The 22491-nt window shown below is 36.5% G+C and overlaps 1 non-coding gene across 1 annotated transcript; it reads right to left on the bottom strand.

The window, feature by feature from the left end:
• Window positions 1–21284: 21284 nt before the first annotated feature.
• Window positions 21285–21391, bottom strand: LOC141715322 (small nucleolar RNA R71). Its single transcript, XR_012572089.1, has one exon. It is a non-coding gene; the product is annotated as a small nucleolar RNA R71 (small nucleolar RNA).
• Window positions 21392–22491: the final 1100 nt, after the last annotated feature.

Below are 22491 nucleotides of genomic sequence, written 5' to 3'. Positions count from 1 at the left end.
TAAGGGATTCTGTCCCCAGAATCTAAGAGAACAGATGAGGATACCGGGAACGCATATCAGACTCTAACGCCCAAGTTGATTCTTCAACATTGGGGTTCCTCCAAAGTACTTTCACTAACTTTGCTGACTTATTCCTAAGACTCTTTACTTGCCAGTCGAGTAATTTGACAGGTTGCTCCACAAATGCAGGTCTGCCTGAATTTCTACAGGTTCATATTCTATCATATGGTTGGCATCAGGTTTGTACTTCTTAAGCAATGACACATGGAACACATTATGCACATGCTGATACTGAGGTGTTAAGGCTAACTCGTAGGCCACCTTCCCCACTTGACTCAAAATTTCAAAAGGACCTATATATCTAGGTGCTAACTTCCCTTTCTTGCCAAATCTAGACAACCCTTTTCTTGGTGACACCTTCAGCAAAACGGCTTCGCCTACTTGGAATCTAACATCCTTACGCGCTGGATCCGCATACTTTCTCTATCTATCTTGAGCAGCAAGCAACCTTTTCTGAATTAACTTGATTGTCTCATGCAACTGTTGTACCAATTTCGAGCCTAGAATCTTTCCTTCGACTACTTCATCCCAACTGGTCGGTGATCTACATTTCCGTCCGTACAAAGCTTCGTATGGTGGCATGCCAATACCGGAGTGATGGCTGACATTATAGGAGAATTTTACTCATGGCAAGTGGTCGTCCCAACTGCGCAACATGTCTTCGATTGTTTAAATTGTCCTTTCACTTTGACCATCAGTCTGCGGGTAATACGCCGTACTCATGTTCAACTTCGTGCCAAGACTCTCTTGAAATTGCTTCCAGAATCTCGAGTTAAATCGGGGATCTCTGTCTGAAACTATTGATACGGGTACTCCATGTCTTATTACAATTTCACGCACATACAGATGAACCAATCTGTCCAATGATGACTTCTCATTAATTGGAAGGAAATGCGCCGACTTCGTAAGGCGATCAAATATAACCCATATAGCGTCATGTCTGGATTTCATTCGCGGTAGTCCCACTATAAAGTCTATAGTAATATTTTCCCATTTCCATTCTGGAATCTTTAGGGGCTGAATTAATCCGCTTGGTCGTTGATGTTTTGCCTTCACTTTCTGACAAGTATAACACTTTGCAACCCATTCTGCCACCTCTCGCTTCATATTTGGCCACCAAAAGTTCTGCTTCAAGTCCCGATACATCTTGGTGCTTCCCGGATGGATTGAAAATCTTGAATTGTGGGCTTCTTGCAAAATCTCATTCTTCAATTCAGGTACATGAGGAATCCAAATTCTTGAGGAAAACCTTAGTATACGTTGCTTATCCTTTTGAGTACCAATCTCTTCTCCAGTTAGCTGATTCTTCTCTTTCTCCATTACTTCTTCCTGACATTTCCTTATCTTTTCCACTAGTGTTGGCTGAAAAGTCATTGCACGACAAACTTCTTCAACTATTCCACAATCACAAAATTCCAATCCAAATCTCTTAATCTCTTCAGATAATTCTTTTGGTGTTGCTATCATATTCAATCTTTCCTTCCTACTCAAAGCATCGGCTACGTTCGCCTTTCCAAGATGATAATTTATCGAGCAATCATAGTCCTTAATCAATTCCAACCATCTCCTTTGCCTCATATTGATCTCCTTCTGAGTGAAAATGTATTTTAAACTCTTGTGATCCGTGTAGATTTTACACTTTTCTCCGTAGAGGTAATGTCTCCAAATCTTAAGTGCGAACACTATGGCGGCTAGTTCCAAGTCATGCGTCGGGTACTTCAATTCATGCGGTTTTAACTGTCTTGACGCATATGCGATCACCTTATTGTTTTGCATTAGCATACAGCCCAATCCTTTATGTGAAGCATCGCTGAAAATCACAAAGTTTCCTTGGTCGTCTGGTAGTACTAACACCGGAGCTGTTACCAATCTCTGTTTCAACTCTTGAAAGCTATCCTCACATTCCGCATCCCATTCGAACTTCTGATTCTTCCTGGTTAACTTAGTCAATGGCGTGGCGATTTTCAAAAAATCCTTGACAAATCTTTTATAATACTCTGCCAATCCTAGAAAACTTCACACTTCCGTAGGTGTCTTTGGCCTCTCCCAACTCACAATCGCCTCAATCTTTGCCGGATCTACTTTAACTCCTTCATCTCCAATGACGTGCCCCAAAAATTGAACTTCCTTTAACCAAAACTCATATTTAGAAAACTTGGCATACAACTTCTCTTGTCGGAGTATCTCCAATGCTATCCATAAATGTTGCTTATGTTCTTCTTCCGACTTTGAATAAATAAGGATGTCATCAATGAATACCACTATGAACTTGTCCAAATACTTTTTAAATACCCGATTCATCAGATCCATAAATGCTGCCAGGGCGTTAGTCAAGCCAAAAGGCATTACTAAGAATTCATAATGTCCGTATCTTGTCCTGAATGCTGTCTTTGGGATATCTTCTTCTTTGATCTTTAATTGATGGTATCCTGATCTCAAGTCAATCTTTGAAAAGCACTTTGCTCCTTTCAGCTGATCAAATAAGTCATCTATTCTTGGTAGCGGGTATCGGTTCTTAATCGTCACCTTATTCAATTCCCGATAATCTATACATAACCGCATACTTCCATCTTTCTTCTTTACGAACAAGACAGGTGCTCCCCATGGCAACGTAATTGGCCGTATCACTCCTTTGTCCAATAATTCTTGTAACTGGCTCGCCAACTCTTTTATTTCTGCTGGTGCCATCCTATATGGGGCCTTCGAAACTGCTTCTGTGCCTGGAGCAAGGTTTGATCTCGAACTCGATTTGTCGATATGGCGGTAAGCCTGGTAGTTCGTCTGGAAACACATCTGGAAATTTGTTAACTACGGGAATACCTTCTATGCTGGGGTTGCCCTTTTCTGAATCCACTACATAAGCTAGGAACGACTCATAACCTTTTCTAAGTAACTTCTTAGCCTGAACGATTGTAAGAAACAGTTGCTCTTGCCTCTGTGCCTTAAATACTACTTTCTCTCCACTCTTCATCTTTAAATACACTTTCTTGGACTTACAATTAATCTGGGCGTTATTCTTCCCTAACCAATCCATACCTAAAATTATATCGAACTCTCCCAACTTGAAGAGTATCAAGTCGGCTGAAAACTTATACCCCGAAATATCAATCTCACACTTCGGACAGAGTTGACTCACAGGAATCTTATCTTGGTTCACAATTACCACATTTACTACCTCGTTCATAACCATTTTATCACATTGAAGTTTATCAATAAAAGTTTCTGATATGAAAGATCTCGTAGCTCCCGAATCAATCAATACTTTCGCTTCGACATTATTTAGTAAAAGTGTACCTGCTATCACCTCAGAGTTCTGAACAGCGTCCTTCATTTTCAAATCGAATGTCCTTGATGTTGCTTGCGGAGTTGTTGTAGGTGGTGGAGGTAATGCCAATACCTCAGCTGGCACGTTTGCACTTGTACTTGCCACATTCATCAGAGCTTTAACTAGTCCGGTTGTCTTGCACTCTCTAGCTATGTGTCCAGTCTTTCCACACTTGTAACATGTAACTCCTAGCTTCGGCATCTTACACTCGTTTGCCAAATGTCCCTTCTAGTTGCACCTATAGCATGTCATGCTCAGCTTATTACACACTCCGGGGTGCCTTCTTCCACAATGCTTGCATTCTGGTCTCTGAAATATGTTTTCTCCAACTTGTCCTTGTCTTGCCTGGTTGTTCCCCTTCGATTCTTGTCTTCTGTTCAAATTTCCCTTCTTTTGAAAATTTCCGCCCTTATGGAATCCAATCCTCTTTACATTCCGATCTTGTAAATTTCAAGCTTCAGACTTTTCTCCATAAAATGGAACCTTTCTCTTCTTGTTATCCCTTTCCTTTCTTGACTGCATCCCATTATTCTCAATCAGAGCAGCTTTCTGTACTACGCCTGCATAAGTATCAAGCTCAAATATAGCCACTCTATCTCTGATCCCAGGCTCTAATCCTTGTTGAAACCTCTTTGCTTTTTCCTCCTCACTGCTGGTATACTTTGTCACAAACCTTGACAATTCTGTGAACTTCTTCTCATACTCCAGTACAGACATATTCCCTTGCTTCAATTCAAGAAATTTAAGCTCCATCTGATTCTGCATGTACTTAGGGTAATACTTTTCCAGAAATAACTTCTTAAATCTTTCCCAAGAAACTTGTTGATTTGCTTCCATAGCTTTTACTGATTCCCACCAATAGATGACTTCGCCCTTCAAGAAGTAAGTAGCATATGGTGTCTTCTGATCGTCCCCTAACTGTACCAACTCTAAAGTCCTTTCCATTTCCTTAATCCATATGTTAGCTATTATTGGATCAGTGGTATCATGAAATGCAGGTGGGTTCACATTCTGAAAAGCCTTGAAAGTAACAACTTGTCGATGTGGTACTGGTGGATCAGGTGGTTGGTGTGGTTCACGGTCATCTTTGTTTTCAAATTTTTGTTGAAGAGTTAGTTGTTGTTGAGCTATAGCGTTTGTTTGCTGTTGTAAGGTTTCCAGTAATCGAAGAATATTTGGATCTGCGGTAGATGTGGTTGTTGGGTTCTTCTTTTTGGGTGGCATGATCCTGAAATAAGAGTTACGTTAAAACAGGAATGAATAATGAAATAATTTGAGGGTGTCGCATGACATTCTTATTTACATATGAGGTCAAGTTTTAAATTAAATAAATATGGTGATGCATATAAAGGCATAAGATAACAGTTGAAAGCAAATGGAACGATAGTGCATAATAATTGAAATTTAAAGGTCACAATACATCAAGATTAGGATAAAGTCTGATTCCAGGAATAACATGCTGATTAAAGGAAACAACTGGGAATTCTACAAAGTCCTATAATACAACAACATGAAAGGTAGATAATGGAAAGAACTAAGGCTCCACTCCATCGGAACGGGGTTTGGTAGTCTTCTCCTCTTGAAGCGTCTTCACAATGCTCTGGAGCTCATCTGCCATCATCTGGATGATATACTGACTGGTACGGTCTCGGTGTGATGGCATTTCCTCAAGCTTAGTGTTGACGTACTGAACCAAAGTCTCAAGTCTCGCAGTCATCTACTCCTTAGGCTTCCCTTCATAGTTTCGGCTGTCCGGATACACGTTCTTCAATCGGTCTATCAGTCGGTCGTACTTGCCCTGAAGCACATCAAACTCACGCCTCAACTTAGCATACACGGAGAAAGCAATAGTGTCGTCTGACCCAGAGGATGACGAGGAGTGCGCCCTTTGCTGACAAATCATACTTAGATATATAAGAGGAGTAGTAATAATAAATTTACTTAACCTACTCTCTCGCATATTATTTATAACCTATACATATATCCTATAACCTATTTGGGCTGTCCAGGGACTCTAAACCGTAGCTCTAATACCAAAACCTGTCACACCCCAACTTAATTATACATAATATATAACTATTACAATATTTAGAAGAAAAAAATACAACTGAATCCAAGATCTTACAGTTTAGGGTTTGGAACAGCCCAACACTACTAACTATTACAACTGGTTTTAATATCGAGTCCTCACACAAAACTATCTCTTATTCTACCTGAGCTCGGACATACGCATCAGCATCACAAGTCTTACGTGCTGTTTGCTTGAATCTAACCATAGCTGCTAGCTGTAATATCAGGGTTAAAGCAAGTAGTGAGCCAAATGCTCAACAAGTGCTAAACAATACGATACAAAACATAAATCGAGATATATATTAAAGAATGACAATGTGAAGATATAACTAATAATAACAAGAGATGAACTTTTGGGTGATGGCATCATTTGCTTGTATCAAAACATTTTCAAAATCATATCTTAATCAAAAACCATTTTATGACGCTACGGATTACAGCTGGTGATCAGCCGCGAAGTAATCCCAAACCTCGCTGGGTTCTAAAACATTAATGGGATCCCTAGGCAACTTTTAAGCCTACAATATCAGTGTGGAAAGGACTTTCATATCAGTCTAGATCCACTATTTAAAGAAAACATTTATCCCCCTTTGGGACTGAAAATCCAAATTTTAATCATTTCAAAAACTGATGCCGATTGAAAATAAAATTTCTAAAACAGTAAACATCTTTATCAAGGGATTGTAGATTGACTTGAAACACTGGAATTATGTTCACTAAATCTTAGGGCCATGATCCACTAGACTTTACTATATCAGGGTAATTGAAAGGTTTCCATTTACAAGAATTTTGACAAGGAGATTTAGTAGGGTTATTGGATAATATGAAAGAGTAATGCCAAACTAGGCTTAAAATAATGGTTTTAGATAAGGTATAGGTATTAGAACATCAAGAAGATAAGCATTACTGGTTACAAGTATGATAGAGGTGTTAAAATATAAAGAAAGTGATCATTAGCTCAAGGTATATTAGGATGTCAAGCTTTAGGGTAAGGATAGGGTTATCAAACAATCGTGAACGACTTTAAAGAATATCTGGCTTTTAGGTATCAAGATAAAGTTTCTATCGGGGTTCTTACAAGAGTTAAATCAAGCATCAGGGTGCAAAATCAAGATTTCTCAGTAATCAATAGCATGTTAATCAAAAGGATCAATCAAGTATTATAGCAATTCTCTATTTTATCAAGGCATCCCAATTACTTTGGTATACTAGCATGGTATGATTTTTGGTCTACTTGCAATAAGTAATTGAGGGTTCATGGCATTTCTATATAATACGAAGATAGATTTGAGAATCACTTGGTCCGGGTATAACAAGATAAATCAGGATACTCGCATCATATATATAAGAACTAGTTATCACACATTCACAGTGTAAACTAAAAAGTAGGTTGAATCACTTGCCTTGAGAAGGCTGGACTGGACTGGACTGGAAAGTAGGAGCAACAGGTAGCTTTACTCGACCTTTATTGCAAGTTTACCCTCGTCTCGAGATCCTACACGAATAATAATAACCTTATTATAATATATTCTCACCAACGCAACCTATTTACAACCCGAAATTAAACACAAACGACACTTAGGCCTATATGCACGCAATTTATAATCACCTTATAAACATAATAGTACACATAGCCACATATACTGACATACCATATTTTAAATACCAAATAATATCACACACACACACACACCATATTGCAACACTAGGCTTGGATGATCTCGTTCCACAACTTAAGTCACTTGATCGCTAAACTAGACAAAGTCTCCAAATTTTGGCCTCCTAACTCGATGTGCCTTTACTAAACTATCCAAAACCTATTGACCCTCACTTGGGCCTTTCACTCTACTGGCTTTATGCTATCTTGCAACTATAGTGGTCAACCTAGGCCTCACTCATAAATGCTCTAAAACTATGTGGTAAGTGAAGGTACTTACTAAGGTAAATTTCAGAATGACATCTATGGTTTCTTGAGTGAATTAGACACTCTTACACTACAAGTTTACCTCCAAAACTTCTACACTAGACTATTCTGATCATAAGGAAACTCCCAAACTTGATGTGGCTCAAGGGCCTAGCTTAGGCCTCCGTAGGCCTAAGCTTAAAGTCCATGGTTCCCCTGTTTTTCTGGGCAGAAAAGGTCCTGACTTGAACTAACTTGTGACACATTATTCTAACTCAAATCCTATGAACTATGGCTGGAAAAACTCCTCTGACACTCCCTCTAACTAAGGCCAACAGGGCCTAATGAGGGCCTACCTATGACATGGTCAAAACTTCCTATTTCTAAGTTGCAACAAAACCGTCCCCTGCTGGACAGATTTTGTGATTCCACTCGTACACCTAACCAAACGTCTTACAAACCTCTAACAAACACCTAAAACCTATTATATACTCCTAGTGCTAGCTTCTGGTAGCTTGGGCCTCAAAGTTCACAACAAATGCTCATTCAAAACTTCCCCATAAACTAGTGCATCAATTCTGGAAAAAATGAAACACTAACTAATCTACTCCCACTTATTAACCAAACATCCAACCTTTACCAAAGCAAACCTAGTGCATCAACATCATAAAATAGTGCTTCAACAGGAGTGGAGATCATCCATGCCCTAGAACACCAACATGTAAATAAAAATATAACATGCAACTCATGGAAAACAATTAAAAAGATTTCGGCTAAAATATAGAGTTTAAATTCTTGTAAATTCGACTTGTACCTATTAATCAACCTTAATAATCACGAAATATATCTTCTCTTAACTATTATTAAGAAATATATCATGGAAACAATCTATTTCAAGCACAAATACTTCGAATTTATAGATTTTTAAACATGAAAACATGATTTCGAGAAGAGTAGCATACACAACATGGTTGATCATCAAATTAACATCTTAAAACTAGAATACATGGATAAACATGATTATATAGTGAAATTTCAGTAGCATGCAAAGGTTTTTAAATCATGGTTTCTCCATGAAACACTTAGTTAAAACATATATAAAATGTATCTCATAGAGAGCTCTTGAATTCACAAGAATCAAGAGTTTCTCTTTGGAGATCACACAAAAGCTACACATGCAACCATGAAACTTCATCTCCCAAGTCACAAAACTCTTGGGAAGTAAATAAAATAAATGTAGCTGGAAGAATTACACTAGGGAAGATGAGAAATGGGATGGACAAATGGAAGGGAGTGGGGGAGGGGGTTCTCGTCCGAGAGCAAGGAGAGGGATGGGGAGGAGAGAAAAAGAGAGGTGAGTTAGAGTGTGGAGTGAGTGAAATGATTTCTCACATTTTGTTTTTGGTTTTATGCCTTTGATTGACTAAAAGAAATGAGTGGAAATGAGAATGTACAAGAATACCCTCTAGCTAAAGTTAGGCCATTTTACATGCAAGGTTAATGTGGTAATTTGGTTAACAACATGTGAGTTAGTGTGGTTGGAAAGGTCTCATTTGCCCTTTAATAGAATGGAAGAGTGATTTGCATGCAAGGGTTTTCATGTAATTTGCTAATTATAACAAATAAATTTTTAAAGATTTATTTTTATAAAATAAAATACCAGTTCAAAAATTATAAAATTTATACCATAAAATAACTTGGATTTTTAGAAATTTTATAAGATCACTTTTGAAATTTATAAATGAAATAAATTTTAAAAGAAAATTTTTCCATGGTTTAGAATATTCCTTATAAATCAAAAATAAGGGAAATAAATAAACTTTTGCTTTAAAAAATCATATTCTACATAAAGCAATTTATAATGCAGAAATTTTCATTCAGACAACGTACAATCATTAAGTTTATTTACATTCGGCTCTAATATTATACAAAGTTCACAAATAATATTACACAAAATGCCGGTCGTAACATGTGATTCATTTGGATTGGATTGAATCTTGCACACTGACATATTGCAAACATAATGTCTGGTCTACTTGCAGTCAAATACAGCAAATATCCAATTATTCCTCTATAACGTGTTATATCTACACATTTTCCTTTCTTATCAACATCCAACTTTGTAGCTGTAGACATAGGTGTTGATGCAGGTTAACAATCAACCATTCCAAATTTCTTCAATAAATCTTTAACATACTTCGTTTGGCTGATGAAGATTCCATCACTTCTTTGACTGACTTGAAGTCCACAGAGTTAACTTAATTCTCCCATCATGCTCATTTCATATTCACTCTGCATGAGTCTTGAGAATCTTTGACATAGTTTTGCATTAGTAGAACCAAAAATGATATCATCCACATAGATCTGAACTACGATCATATCACCACCATACTGCTTATAAAATAGATTCTTATCAACTGTTCCTCTAGTGAATTCATGTTTAAGTAAAAATTCTGAAAGTGTGTCATACCAAGCTCTATGTGCTTGCTTTAATCCATAGAGGGCTTTGAAAAGTTGGTAGACAAAATCTGGAAATTCTAGATCTTCAAAGCCAGTGGTTGTTGCACATAAACCTCTTCTTCCAACTCACCATTTAGAAATGCACTATTTACATCCATTTGATACACTTTAAAGTTTGAGTATGCACCAAATGCAAGAAAGATCCTTATTGCTTCAAGTCTTGCAACTGGAGCAAAAATTTCATCATAATCAATTCATTCTTCCTGTGAGTAGCCTTTTACAATCAACCTTGCTTTGTTCCTTATTACAATTCCATTCTCATCCATATTGTTCCTGTATGTAACGCCCTCCAGACCCGGGGTATAAGTCTGGGGGTTACTAGCTAATCACCAAACCTGTACAATCTGATTAACAGTTAATAAAGAAATGAAATTAAACCCCTTTAACACTAACCAGGATCTTTTTAGGTTGAAGTATGAAAACAAGAACCACTAACTACTTTTATTACAAACCAACATTCAAAGTCTCACAAACTCTCTTTATTACAAACCATTGTCTAATTCATTTTAAACTAAGTTCAACTTTTATTCAAACACACACACATACTATCTATCAACACTCCACCTGCTCGGGCAACTCAAAGCTTTCTTCCTGGATTGGGATCAACACCTTGGGTATAAGAGGATCCCGAGGCTTGACCCGCTTCTTTACCACTCGAGTCCTGATTGGTTTCATATTCCTTCTTAACTAAAAACAATAAGGTGAATAACAACAAAAGGGGTGAGCCAAAAGTTGCTCAACAAGTCCACAAACGTATAAACAGTGTTAAAGCATTTTAAATGAATCCGCCATCCCAGGTATATCTACCAAGATATAACTTCACGGGAATAGAAAGAAGGCCATTACTGGCGAGTACAAATAAACTAAACTGGACACAAGTTTGCATCTATATTCTGCTGATCAGTCAGAATATAATACAGATCCATATCTCAATATATAGATCCAGTCGGGTACCCAGGCACTACGGCCCACGTCGAGGCACCAGTCATCCCGGTCCTCAGGATTAAGACACACTCAATCCCAAAATATTATTATCCAGTCCATCGCTTAGCAACCGGGACAATCGGTATGCTTTAATATATGACAAACACTAGAATATATCAATCTCCATGTGTTACCAACAGAATATGATTCAAGAATCCAAAGAAACGGAGAAATCAAGAATTGAAATGAAATATGAACAAAGGAATAGGGATTGTATATTAGTGATCAAGAACAATAATCAAGAGAATGTAAATGTGATAAATATTTGAATCAATATCACTATTCTGAAAGTAGAATAGAGGAAAAACTTGCCTTCTGCGCGACTTACTGCAATTGAATCACTTATGTCTATCACCTTGGACTATTACCGACTCAACTGGCCTGGCTGGCTTAGCTTCTGTTGGCAAAACAGACTGGTTAAGTCACGTCATACTTCATTTGCATCTTGAATCGACTTCAAATCGATCCTAACATCTACCCATGCGCTTATGACTGACTCATGTATTACATATAACCAAGTAAGACTCGATTAACCACGTAATACACATAAGCACATAAGCACATAATCATTTTTATGGTTAAAATAATTTTTAAAACCAAAATCGACTCGCTGATCGCTCAACTGATCGTTATCTGACTCATTTCCCATTTTTCTAGAATTTTTCGGACTCGTCTCGGCACGTAACTTGATTGATAATCAAACAAGTCACAAAATCAATTAACTTCTAAAAGAAATTAAGCTTTGATATTATTTTTAATGAAAAGGATTCATTTTTCTGAGTTAACAGCTTTCGTTTCACGCAAAACGGACTAACGGTTGAATTATTATTAATTAAATACTGATAATTCCATTTATTAATCATTATAAATAATTATTACTAATTTTTAAAACCCAAAAATAATTTTTAAATCATTATTTAAGAAAATCAGAATTAAAAATAATTTTTCTATAATTTTTGAAATTAAAATGAATTTATTATGATTTATTGAAACTTATTTGATTAATTATCAAAATATTTACTCACTTTTAAATAATTAATAAGTAATAAATAAATAATAAATAATTAAGAAAATAATTCAATCTGATTTTTAGAAAATAATTCAGAATTATTTATAATATAAATTAATTAATTAAATAATTAATTAATCAATTTACAAAATAAATAAAACTGATTTTTAAAATTAATAAAAATAAAAAGTAAAAAAAATAATTTCCAGAAACATATGTCAGAAAACAGACATCTGACAAGGTGGATGAAAACCGGGTTCTGGAAACGGGTCAACCGGGTTGGATTCCGGGTCTGTGAAGAACACCACCGGAATCTGGGTTTAAACCCAGAATCCGGCGACTTCACTGGACTCCGGCGAGTCCAATTCCTGGCCAAACGGACACCGTTTGGTTCCCTTTTTGATCCAAAACATCCCAAACTACTTCCCCAATCTGTTTCAGGCCAAAATCGGCCAGAAACATCCCTGGATATCATTCTCCGATCAAAATCATCAAGAACTCCGGCCAAAAATCCAAATCACTCATTTGTACATAACATCAAACGTTATATAGTGCAAAATGAAGCTAAGAACATATACAATCAAAGCCCTAACATTACAAGAACCAAATATTCACAAAAATCATCGAGTTGTGTTTTGAAAATTCGACCTAAACCCTAGAAATCGTGAATCATTATCCAAGCATCGTTTGTTCAATTAAACACCATGAATCGACTGTAAATCATCTAACAAAGCTATATCAATCATCAGAACATCAAAATAACCCCAGAATCAAAAAGCCCTAATTCGAACATAAACCCTAGAAATCAAAAATCAAAAACGATGCAATAAAACGTGAAATTGATGCAAAAAACAGAAAGAACGGATCAAAACCTTCGATTTGAGTACTTGAATCACACGATTTGATGCTGTAATCAGTGAGAAATCACGACTTGATTCTTCGACCCGAACCTGTTCTTCCCGACCCGATTTCAGAGAATTTTTGGTAATTTTGCAGATTTTAATGATTAATTATAATTAATTAAATAAAAATTAGGCTATTTATAGTAGTAAAAATAATACTCCTAATTAAAATTAAGGGGCTAATTATACATTAAATAAAAATATTGGGCCCTAATTTTTATAATTTTTGAGTATTAAAATTTAATTTATAAATATTTTATATATGCAATATATATGCCAAAAATTCCCAAAAATTGTGAATAATGCAAAAATGCAAAGAAATAATATAAATGAAAGTCCTATAATTTTATAAAAATAAAAATGTGATTTTTGTGGGGTTTTTGACACCCAATGGGGCCCGGAAAAATTATTTTTCGCAAAACGTGAAAATTTATAAATTATCTAGATGTTCAGAACAAGGCGATTGTAAAAGCCATTTGATGAAAAATAAGGCCCATTATTTTATTTGAAATACTGGCTTTAAAATCATCGTTTGGGTCGTAAAACGTTTGAAATAAAACCTATAAATGCATAATAAAATATCTGAAAAATACCTTAAAAATACAGAAATGACATGAGATACACGTATCACGTAACAGTTAGGGTTTATCAGATAATCACACATTAATTCACATATTTTATTATAATCATGATATAATATAAACGTAAAGTTCCCAGTTGTTACACTGTACACCCACTTTGTTCCAATTATACTTCTGTTCTATGGTGCGAGAACCAACTACCAAACTTTGTTTCTTTCAAACTGATTTAGCTCTTCTTACATAGTAGATATGCAGTCGTGATCAAGTAGAGCTTCCTCAATTTTCTTAGGCTCAATTTGTGAAAGAAAGCATTCATGTAGACATTCATTAGCAGTTGCATTTCTAGTCCTCACTCCAGCATTTGAATCACCAATAATTGCGTCTCTTGTGTGACTCCTATCCCATTTTCTGCTGTGAGTTTATTGACTTAAATTTTCTGCATTTTCTTCACTATTGGCATGACTTGCAGAACTTTCTACTCTTTCTCCCCCTGAGTTCTTGCTATCAAATTCAGGTGTTTAAGATGATATTTCATTCTCATGACTCACTTGTTCAGTTGACTCTTCATTCATTCTGTTGCTTGTGTTGACTTCAACTTCATCTTCAGAATCACTATCAATGTTGAGATTTTCAAACTTTAGGGTTTCAGCTTCATTTTCATCAAGGCATTCCAAGCCTGGACATTTGTCATCATCAAAAGTCACATATGTGCTTTCCATAATTTTCTTTATTCAATCAGATAGACTTTGTAGGCAATTCTCTCCAATGAATATCCCATAAAAATTACTTCAAAAAGTTTCGAGTCAAATTTTCCCACATATTCAGAGTTATCTTTTAGAACATAGCACTTGCTTCCAAACACATGTGGATGCTTCACAGTAGGCTTCCTTTTTATAAGAATGAGTAGGGTGCCAAGATTTTTGTTGATGAGATATCTGTTCTGAGTGTAGCATGAAATGTTGACAGCTTCTTCCTAAAAACTTGTTGGCAAATTTGCATCTTGCAGCATTGTTCTAGCATTCTCAACCAAGTATCTGTTCTTTCTTTTAACTATCCCATTTTGATGAGGTGTTCTAGCTACTGAGAATTCTTGAACAATGCCCTTGTCCTTGCAGAATTCAGTTAAAGTTGTATTTCTGAATTATGTACCATTGTCACTCCTCAATCTTTTTACACAATTTTGATCTTCAGCCTGCTTTTCAATCTTCTTGATGTGTTGAATAATGTTGTGTGCAGTTTTATCCTTAGAATGCATAAACTCTACCCATGTGTACCTTTAGTAGTCATCCACCATCACAAGTGCATATTTCTTTCTTGAAATTGATAAGACATTAACTGGTCCAAACAGGTCCATGTGAATAAGTTATAAAGGTGCACTTATAGAATTCACAGTTTTGCTTTAATGACTAGACCTTTTCATTTTGCTTTTTTGACAAGCCACACAAACTTCATTTTGAGCAAACTCTAGATTTGGCATGTCTCTCATTAACTCCTTTTTCACCAGGGTATTGATAGATTTGTAATTCGGGTGAGAGAGATTTTTGTGCCATGGCTTGCTTTGCTCAATAGATGCCTTAGTGTAGAAGCAACAAATTTCATCCTTATTTGCTGAGAATAAGTCTGCAATAAACAAGCTTTCTTTTCTTGCTCCTTCCAAAGCAACTTCATAAGTCTTTTTGCTGATAATTGAGCATTCTCCTTTGTCAAATAATACATTGAATCCTCTATCTATGAATTGACTGACAATCAGAAGATTCACCTCAAGTCAAGCAACCAATGCTATATTCTTCAATAATAATATTTCCAGAAACTAAATTGCCATATCCCATGGTGAATCCTTTGTTGTTGTCTCCAAAAGTCATCAATGGGCCAGCCATCTCTTCAAATTGTGATAGAAGGGCTTTATCACCTGTCATATGCCTGGATCATCCACTGTATATGATCCATATGACCTTATTCTCTTTGCCATGCACATAATAAGGATTAAGTGTGTTTAGCTACCCAAGCAGTGTTGGGTATTTTCTTCTTGTTAATAGAATGTGCAGAAGTAGAATTTGATGATTCAGAAATAATAGTGTTCAAATTTTTCTTTACAGTTTCTTTCTTAGCTGTAGACTTAGTTTTTGCCTCTTTGAGATTCATTCTCAGTCTATAACAGTTTTTCAGTACTTTCATGTTGTAAGGAATACAATCAAATTTGTTATAGAAGGAATAGGGTTCTTCAGCCTTTGCTTCATTATATTTGCAGGCTCCCACTTTTGGCTCACTAATAGCCTTTTTGCACAGGTGAGTTAGATGACTTGTAGAGCCATATTTTTGACATTGCTTCCTGGGAGCATCTGTAACATATACAAAGTTGTTGCTCTTATTCACTCCAATTTTCCCATTCCTATTCTTCTTTTTCTTTCCTAAATGTTCAGTATTGATTTACTTGATTGGCTTCTCAAAAACTTGATTCACCATGGGCTTCTTTTCAGTTTTAGAAGTTGGAGTTGTTTCAGTGCATTTCTTCTCATTGTGTTCATCTGCAAGCTCTTGCTTGATAACCAACTCAACTTCACTGAAATTGACTTCACATGCCTTGAACAAAGGTGCATCAACTTTTCTCACCATAACTGGGACATCCTGATTTGCAATGGCCTTTCCTTTGTCACCTTCATTATCTTGTTGTTGTTCAAGGCATCATAGTCCAAACCAATAGTTATGTTAGCACATGGTTTGTTCTTCACATGGTATTATCCAACCAACTCAGATGCATTCTTGAATGACTTCAATTTCACTTCATTATTTTCTAACTTTTCCCTCAACACAGCTTCAATTTCACTAGCACACTTCTGCTTGTTCTTTAAATATTCATTTTCTTGCTTAACAGTCTCAAGCTCAACAAGCTGCAGTTCCAAATCTTGCTTCTCAATCTCAAGTTCTCATTTATCTTTGACAACCTACTCACTTTCTCAGTATGTACCACCATGCTTGTGTGTATATGAAACATCTCTACACTCATTTTTCAACAGTTTCCTTATATTGACTAGCATCTAAATCAATAGTGGTTAAAGTTAGAACCTCTGATTTTGAAGTGGATGATTCTCCATGCTCAAGAGTCATGAGAGCATAGTTTCCAAATTCTTCTTTGTCTTCATCCTCATCAGAGTCATCCCAACTTTTTCCTTCGATAATATAAGCTTTATCGTGTAGTTTCTTCAAGAGAGCTTCATACTTTACTTCCAATTCCAAATAGGTTTTATCCTTCTTCATTTTCTTTAGCTTCCTACACTCAGTAGCAAAGTGACCCAACTCATCACAGTTGAAGCACCTTATCTTTGATCTGTCAACAGATCCAGTTTTGTAGCCACCTTTGCTAGATGAGTTATACTGAGTCTTTGATTTCCAATTGTTGTTGTTGGAAGACTGTCCCTTTTTTCTTGAAAAATCTTGGCTTTTTGACCCTAATGTTAGAAAATTTTCTAGCCAGGCATGTCATAGATTGGTCCATCTCATCTAGTTCGTCAAGGGTATAGTACTCATCTTCCTCTAGCTCCAAAATAACTTATTTTTGGGGTCCTTTGTTCTTTTGCTCCACAGTTTGAATGACTGGAGTTTGTGCATCTTGCTCATCTTCACTTGCTTCACTGTCATTTACAACCAAGGCACTAGATCTATCAACTACATGTCCTTGATTTGACCTTAATGACTTTCTTTGTAACATTTCCATTTCATATCTTCAAGATTCCATATAGAACCTCCAATCTCATTCTACTAAGATCCCTTCCTTCTCTTATGGTTGATATCTTCTGTTCAAGATGGTTGGGAAGAGATAGAAAGAACTTTAGGTTCACCTTTTCAGCTTCGTAGTACTTGTCATGAAGTTGCAAGTTGTTGTGCAAGACATGCCTGTACTATAACAAGACGAAGTCAAATTGACAACCTTAAGAATTAGTTGTATGATAATCTAAATTTGTATTATGTACTGTATTATTTGACTCTGTAAAAATGTCAAAGATTAGACTGGAGTATTTTTCGGTAAACAGTCTCAATCCTAAGAATAAACTCTAGAAGAAGATCAAGAAGATCATGCCTCAGAGAATTGTGAAGAATCTTAGAGTTGAATAAATCTGTTTTGGGAAAAACATTTTAAGTCAAGATATCTGCAAGTCACAGATCAAGTCATATAGAGAAGTCATTCGAGAACTCGAGAATGACTTATCGAGAAGTCCAAATTGGTCTATCGGGAAGTCCCAGAGATATCGACCAGTCATATGAAGATATGAAGATTGGAGATATCGACAAGTCATTTCTATATATCGTGAACTAAGAGATATCGATAAGTCAAATGAAGATATGAAAACTAGAGATATCGACAAGTTATTTCTATATGCAGAGATTTGGAGACCTCGACAAGCCAAATTCACTTATAGAGAACTCAGAGATCTCGATAAGTCAAAGTTACCTATCGAGAACTCAGAGACCTCGACAAGCCAAATTTACTTATAGGGAACTTGGAGACCTCAATAAGTTAAAACACTTATAGAGAACTAAGAGATTCTGATAAGCTATTATACTTATCGAGAATCGAGATGTAAGTTTTATATACGTCAAACTGGAGATCTCGACATGAAGCTCAAATACAGAATGCAGACAAGTTAAATATTCAAGATTATCAATCAACAAACGATCTATTCACTAATATTAAAAAGTTTATAAAAGCAACTTGAAGAGTACAAAATTAAAGGCCAAGATTAACTGACAAAGGTAAGTCACGGATTCACAGGATTTGCCAAGATGCACTAAGCTGAAAATGGAAAAAATTGAGATAACTTAAAGTAGGGTTTAGTTCACTCTATTGCATGTTGTGTAAACCTGTGTTTACTAATCTATAAAGTAAACATTGGTCCTTTGTTTTTAATAGTATCAAAATAGATCTAGGATTTCTTTTAACTCTCTCAAGGAAGAAGCTGAATTTCCTTATTTACAAAGAACCTAGAATTTGTAGCGAAACACTAGCTTGATTTTAATAAAAAATTAAGTGAGTTTTGAAATATTGTGTGCACTATTTTAATTTCAGTTAACATAATATTACTGCATTTGTAATCTGCTTTGCTCACCAAGTAACAAATATTTAAAAAACCTTAAAAATAACTAAAACACATTCATCCCTCTCTATGTTGTATTTATTACCTAACAAGTGGTATCAGAGCAAAATCTGAAATCAAACGGATTAAACATCTTGGAAGAATGAATACACAGAAGATTAGCAGTATCAAGAGTCATGCCTTTGACAGATCTAACTACACATTATGGAAAAAGAAGATGTTGCTATTTATAAAGATGGCCAGCCCATTATATGTTCAGATTCTCAAGAATGGCCCTTTCACCCCCATCAAAAGAGTTGAGGAATCTAAAGATGGAGACATGGTCATTCCAGCTCATTATGCCCCTAAAGATCCTTCAAAGTATACTAAATCTGAAAAGGAGAAAGTCTTCCTGGATAGTGGCTTACAAGTGATTTTAATAGAGTCACTTGAGAATGTAATGTACAATAACATTATCAACTGTGACATAGCCAAACAGATCTGGGAGAAAATTGAAATTTTATGTGAGGGAACAGAGGAAGTCAGGTCAAACCAAAGGAGAATTTTGGTATCTCAGTATGAGGGTTTTATGGCTAAACCAAAGAAGAGTATAACTGATGTTTTTGAAAGATTCAGTAAGCTGATTAATGATTTGTAGCTTCATGACAAATACTATAAAGCTGAGGAGGTTAACTTGAAGTTTTTTTCCCTTCCTAACCATCTAGAACATAAAATCTCAGCCGTAAGAGAAGGAATGGACTTGAGCAGGATGACATTGGAGGTTTTATATGGTATCTTAAAAACCTATAAACTGGAAATGATTCAAAGAAAGTCTTTAAGAGCCGGTCAAGGGCACATTGTTGATGGACGATAAGCGGATTTTATATCCACTTGGATCTCTTTATTACAAGCTTAAATTGGTGTTTTGGACTCAAGTTGTTGGTATTTTGATGTGTTTTTGTGTTATTGCATTCAGGTATCAGTTATATGAAGAAAAGAGCTTTTAAAGGAAATACGATAGAAAGTGATCAGAATTGGAAGCCAAGGCCATTGTCAAATTGTGGAGAATCTCAATAGCTTCGTGTGGGCAGTTGAATCGCCTAATTCTGACGAGTAGAACTCAAGTAATGGCCAAAATAAGATTCATCAGAAATTTTTCCAAACAGGAGTTGAGCGCCCGCCCAGAGAGCTGAGCGCCCGCCCGGAGAGCTGAGCGGCCGCCCAAGGCGCAGTTGGTCGCTGATTTCGCTATAAAACCTTTTTTGAGTGGAATTTGACGATTTTAAGGGTCCAGGTCCACTAAGGGCATATATATACTTAAAAAAAAGGGTTTTCATCATCCGGGAAGATTGGGATACCAAGGAGAAGACCTAGAAGCACAGAACAACTCTAAAAAAGAAGATCTTGTTTTTAACTTGTGATTCTTTGAATTAGTTGTAACTTTGGATGCTCGTTTTCGTTCTTGTTGAACGTAGATCTCGTTTATTCGTACTTTAATTATTATTCAATTTATTATGACCTTGTTTTATACCATGCTTTCATTGGAACCCATGGTGATGATGAGTTCAATTATGGGTTAATCGTTGTCATGGGGTTCTAGCGGATTTACTTATGAATTTGAATAATTAATTTGTTTTGATATCTTGGTGTGTGGGATTGATTGATATCCTAGTATTGGTTGTGCTTATTCGTCTTATGTGCGTAGCTAACATATAAGATAGCGTGTTAATCTCTATTGAAGCGACAGTGAATATAGAGGTTTAGAACTTGCTATGCTAGCATAGGTTCATGTATTGTATGCATGATTAGTGGGTAACTCTAACCGTTTTACTTTCCCTATGTAATCATTATGGATAACTTGTGCTTAAACCGTTATGTTATCAAATTCTATAGACATATAAGGTCTCAATATAATTGTTGCCTATTCAGCTTCTATCTCTTTTGTGGATGTCTGGAAGAATGGTACTCGTGCAACGAAAGTTGGCGTTTATCAGTTTCGTGTTATCTGATTAGTGTCATCACCATCACATGCTAAGGTTAAGAACAAAAAGGCTATTGAATGAAGTAGTAATGTAGTTAGGATTCCATGTTTGTCTTATATAGTAATTCAACCTCAATTCTCTTAGTTAATGTTATTTAGTATAATCTCTTAGTTTAATAAAAACCCAATTTATTATTTGTCTTAGCATTGAGAGATAACCATACATTGTTGCATAGGTGCATAAATTGAACTTAACCTAAACCAGAGTCTGTGGGAACGAATCTGATTTATATCTTATACTACTTGCGAATGCATATACTTGCGTGTATTTTAGCACGTGTTTTCGCCCTAACAAGTTTTTGGCGCCGCTGCCGGGGACTCGGTGTTAATTTTTAGTTTATGTGCTTGTCATCAGTGGTCGTTAAAGTTCACTGACTCAGATTCTTTTACTTTCACGGTTTATGTGTTTGTGTTTCAGGTACTCATTACATTGGGAGATCCAACAGCACGAACGAAAGCCTTGATGGATTTTTCTCAAGCCAAGATCAATGACATTCAATCTAGAATTGTCAGGCCAGCTATCACAGCTAATACCTTTGAGATCAATCCTGGCATAATTCAATGGATGAAGAATTCAATCCATTTTGGGGGTTCTCCAACTGAAGATCCCAATATGCACATTAGGGACTTTATTGAGATCTGCGACACCTTCAAGTTCAACGGTGTTTCTGAAGATGCTGTGAAGCTGAGACTGTTCCCATTCTCTCTGAGGGACAAGGCTAAGAGCTTGTTACACTCTCTACCAGCTGGTTCGATTACTACTTGGGAAGATCTTGCTCAGAAGTTTCTTACTAAATTCTTCCCTATGGCGAAGACAGCTGCAATCAGGAATGCTCTTACTCAATTTGCGCAGCAATCAGGAGAATCTTTATACGAAGCTTGGGAGTGCTACAAGGAGATGCTTAGGAAGTGTCCTCATTATGGAATGCCTGATTGGATGATCATCAATTATATTTACAATGGGTTGGGAGCACAGTCCAGACCCATGCTCGATGCAGCAGCAGGTGGAGCATTATGGGCAAAGAGATATGAGGAAGCTTATGATCTAATTGAACTGATGGCTGCTAATGAATATCAGTATCCAGCCCAGAGATTGCCACAGAGCAAGGTAGCAGGAGTTCTTGAAGTGGATACAGCTACGGCTATCACTGCTCAACTGAAGGCGTTGTCTATGAAAATCGATTTTCTGGCTAACTATGGTGTTAAGCAGATAACCAGTATTTGTGAGTTGTGTGCAGGTCTGCATGCGATAGAGCAATGCGCTATATCTAGTGACTCAGCTCAGTTTGTGAGCAACTTTCAGAGATCGCAGCAGCGCCACTTATCATCCTGACAACTGGAATCATCTTTACTTCAGCTGGAGCAATAATCAGAATGCGATGCAACAGCCGTTCCAGCAGTTTGGAGCAAAATAATTCAACCCTCCTGGTTTTCAGAAACAATTTGCACCAAGACAACAACTCCAAATTCAACAACAAAATCATGATAGAGGTCTATCTTTGAATGAAAAATCTGAATTGGAGGAGTTGCGGCTTATGTGCAAAAACCAGGCTCTTATATGCCAAAGCCAGGCTATTTCTATCAAGACTCTGGAGAACCAAATAGGGAAAATTGCTAATGCCTTATTGAATCGGCCACCAGGAATGCTTCCTAGTGATACAGAAGCCAATCCAGGCAAGAGGGAAGTTGAAGAACAAGTTAACGCCATCACCTTAAGGTCTGGAAAGGTTGCAAGCCCCCAAATTCAGCAAGACGAAGAGCCTTATTAGGCTCAAGTTCCAGAATCTGAAGTTTTGGCTGAAGAAGCTGTGCAGAAGGAAGTAGAGGTGGAACCAAGGAAGACTACTGTGGAACACACTCCTCCTGAGAGTAATACAGGGGAGAAACAGATCTATCCTCCACCTCCTTTTCCTAAGAGGCTGTAGAAGAAAAAGCCGGATAAGCAGTTTGAGAAGTTTTTGGAGGTGTTCAAGAAACTTCATATCAACATACCTTTCGCTGAAGCTCTTGAACAGATGCCTAGCTAT

The sequence above is a fragment of the Apium graveolens genome, chromosome 3 (assembly GCF_009905375.1).
Source record: "Apium graveolens cultivar Ventura chromosome 3, ASM990537v1, whole genome shotgun sequence".
NCBI classification, from domain to species: Eukaryota; Viridiplantae; Streptophyta; class Magnoliopsida; order Apiales; family Apiaceae; genus Apium; species Apium graveolens.
This window is presented reverse-complemented; position numbering and strand designations above follow the sequence as displayed.